Consider the following 3648-nt stretch of genomic DNA (forward strand, 5'->3'; position numbering starts at 1 on the left):
TTCCCAACGTTGCCTCGGATGTCCCGTCGTTATGCCATCAAGAAGTTGCTGGCCCGGTCCCGTGTACCTATCGTGAGAAATCCTGGCCCTATAGCCGAACGTGGCTCGGGAAACAGGAAAGTACCCCGTTACGTACACGATCCGACCGACGCTAAACAGTCGCAACAATGTCCCTGGAATGTCGCCTCCGGAAAACCGTTGCCCCCCGGGGGCAACGTCATCGCTGTCCCGGTCCCCTGTGCGTCTCAAGTGAAATTCTGACCCAACAGCCGAATGCAGCTCGGGAAACAGGAAAGTAGCCCGTTTCGTGCACGATAAGACCGTCGGACAACGTTGCATCGGCGTCCCGATTAAGTTGCCTTCGGAAAATCGTTGCATCCGTAACTTTATTGCTGCGGGTGTGACACACGTGTGATTTGGCCTTGCAGGACGCCTTCGTGCAAGTGATCCTCCCCGTGCTCTGCACTGGCGGAGGCTTGGTTGGTTTGACCGCTTGTTGGCTACTAAGTGCATGAGTAGCTTTGGACCCGTGTCTGCCGGTAGATCCCCTGTTGTTCTGTGGCCGACTACCGGTGCCGTGTCCCATCCCTCGTGTGGCTTCGAAGCGCTGGATTAAGAGTGCTTGCGTGCTAGTACCTGACCTACGGGAAGTCGTGCTTCGGATAATTGTTGCCGCGCGGCAGACGCCCTTTGGGTGTGCCGCTGCGGCCAAATAGCGCTTGCGGCGTTGCCTTGTGGCGCTGGCACGTTACGTGCTCGCTGCTATCAAGGCAACCTCGCTCCCGCTTTTGGTCTCGGATGCTGCTGACGATAAATGGTCGTGGCCCTTTCGGTTGACTCGACCCGACCCAAAGCTCTCCGAATTGAGAACAACCGGAACAAGAGTTGCCTCTACCTCTCCACAGTTACGTGGTAGGATATGCGACTCTCTACGCCAATCCTCAAGGAGGATGAGCTATGCCGCTCAAGAGCGACAACCGGCCCGGCTGTTGCCTCTGAGTTTCCACGAAAGTGGAAGCGCAGGACGATGGTCGTGCTGGGCGTCACCAAGGACGTGCTACCTGGTTGATCCTGCCAGTAGTCATATGCTTGTCTCAAAGATTATGCCATGCATGTGCAAGTATGAACCAATTTGAACTATGAAACTGTGAATGGCTCATTAAATCAGTTATTGTTTGTTTGACGGTACGTGCTACTCGGATAACCGTAGTAATTCTAGAGCTAATACGTGCAACAAACCACGACTTCTAGGAGGGGCGCATTTATTAGATAAAAGGCTGACGCGGGCTCTGCTCGCTGATCCGATGATTCATGATAACTCGACAGATCGCACGGCCTTCGTGCCGGTGACGCATCATTCAAATTTCTGCCCTATCAACTTTCGATGGCAGGATAGGGGCCTACCATGGTGGTGACGTGTGACGGAGAATTGGGGTTCGATTCCGGAGAGGGAGCCTGAGAAACGGCTACCACATCCAAGGAAGGCAGCAGGCGTGCAAATTACCCAATCCTGACACAGGGAGGTGGTGACAATAAATAACAATACCGGGCGCATTAGTGTCTGGTAATTGGAATGAGTCCAATCTAAATCCCTTAACGAGGATCCATTGGACGACAAGTCTGGTGCCAGCAGCCGCGGTAATTCCAGCTCCAATAGCGTATATTTAAGTTGTTGCAGTTAAAAAGCTCGTAGTTGGACCTTGGGCCGGGTCGGCCGGTCCGCCTCACGGCGAGCACCGACCTACACGACCCTTCGGCTGGCATCACGCTCCTAGCCTTAATTTGCCGGGTCGTGTTTCCGGCATCGTTACTTCAAAGAAATTAGAGTGGTCAGAGCAAGCCATGGCTCTGGATACAATAACATGGGATAACATCATAGGATTCCGATCCTATTGTGTTGGCCTTCGGGATCGGAGTAAGGATTAATAGGGACGGTCGGGGGCATTCATATTTCATTGTCAGAGGTGAAATTCTTGGATTTATGAAAGACGAACAACTGCGAAAGCATTTTCCAAGGATGTTTTCATTAATCAAGAATGAAAGTTGGGGGCCCGAAGACGGTCAGATACCGTCCTAGTCTCAACGATAAACGATGCCGACCAGGGATCGGCGGATGTTTCTTATAGGACTCCGCCGGCACCTTATGAGAAATCAAAGTCTTTGGGTTCCGGGGGGAGTATGCTCGCAAGGCTGAAACTTAAAGGAATTGACGAAAGGGCACCACCAGGCATGGAGTCTGTGGCTTAGTTTGGCTCAACACGCGGAAACTTACTAGGTCCGGACATAGCAAGGATTGACAGACTGAGAGCTCTTTCTTGATTCTATGGGTGGTGGTGGAAGGCCGTTCTTAGTTGGTGGAGCGATTTGTTTGGTTAATTCCATTAACGAACGGGACCTCAGCCTGCAAACTAGCTGTGTGGAGCCATCCCTCAGCAGCTAGCTTCTTGAGGGACTATCGTCATTTAGGCGACGGAAGTTTAAGGCAATAACTTGTCTGTGATGCCCTTAGATGTTCTGGGCTGCACGCGCGCTACATTGATGTATTCAACAAGTATGTAGCCTTGGCCGACAGGCCCGGGTAATCTTGGGAAATTTCATCGTGATGGGGATAGATCATTGCAATTGTTGGTCTTCAACGAGGAATGCCTAGTAAGCGTGAGTCATCAGCTCGCGTTGACTATGTGCCTGCCCTTTGTACACACCGCCCGTCGCTCCTACCGATTGAATGGTTCGGTGAAGCGTTCGGATCGCGGCGATGGGGGCGGTTCGCTGCCCCCGACGTCGCGAGAAGTCCATTGAACCTTATCATTTAGAGGAAGGAGAAGTCGTAACAAGGTTTCCGTAGGTGAACCTACGGAAGGGTCATTGTCGTGACCCTGACCAAAACAGACGGCGCACGCGTCATCCAGTCCGTCGACGACGGCACCGTCCGTCTCTCGGCCAATGCCTCAACCACCTCCCCTCCTCGGAGCAGGTGGGGGCTCGGGGTAAAAGAACCCACGGCGCCGAAGGCGTAAAGGAACACTGTGCCTAACCCGCGGGCATGGCTAGCTTGCTAGCCGTCCCTTGTGTTGCAATGCTATTTAATCCACACGACTCTCGGCAACGGATATCTCGGCTCTCACATCGATGAAGAACGTAGCGAAATGCGATACCTGGTGTGAATTGCAGAATCCCGCGAACCATCGAGTCTTTGAATGCATGTTGCGCCCTAGGCCACTTGGCCGAGGGCACGCCTGCCTGGGCGTCACGCCGAAACACGCTCCCAACCACCCTCATTGGGAATCGGGATGCGGCATCTGGTCCCTCGTCTCGCAAGGGTCGGTGGAACGAAGATCGGGCTGCCGGTCTACCACATCGGACACAGCGCATGGTGGGCGTCCTCGCTTTATCAACGCAGTGCATCCGACGCGCAGCCGACATTATGGCCTCAGAACGACCCAGCAAACGAAGCGCACATCGACTCGACCCCGACCCAAGGTCAGGCGGGACTACCCCCTGAGTTTAAGCATATAAATAAGCGGAGGAGAAGAAACTTACAAGGATTCCCCTAGTGACGGCGAGCGTACCGGGAGCAGCACTGCTTGAGAATCGGGCGGCTGTGCCGTCCGAATTGTAGTCTGGAGAGGCGTCCTCAGCGGCGGACCA

The 3648-nt window shown here is 53.9% G+C and overlaps 1 non-coding gene across 1 annotated transcript; it reads left to right on the forward strand.

The window, feature by feature from the left end:
• Positions 1-3094: 3094 nt before the first annotated feature.
• On the forward strand, positions 3095-3250 carry LOC123126770 (5.8S ribosomal RNA). Its single transcript, XR_006461992.1, has one exon. It is a non-coding gene; the product is annotated as a 5.8S ribosomal RNA (ribosomal RNA).
• The last annotated feature ends 398 nt before the right edge of the window (positions 3251-3648 follow it).

The sequence above is a fragment of the Triticum aestivum genome, chromosome 5D (genome assembly GCF_018294505.1).
Source record: "Triticum aestivum cultivar Chinese Spring chromosome 5D, IWGSC CS RefSeq v2.1, whole genome shotgun sequence".
Taxonomy (NCBI): domain Eukaryota; kingdom Viridiplantae; phylum Streptophyta; class Magnoliopsida; order Poales; family Poaceae; genus Triticum; species Triticum aestivum.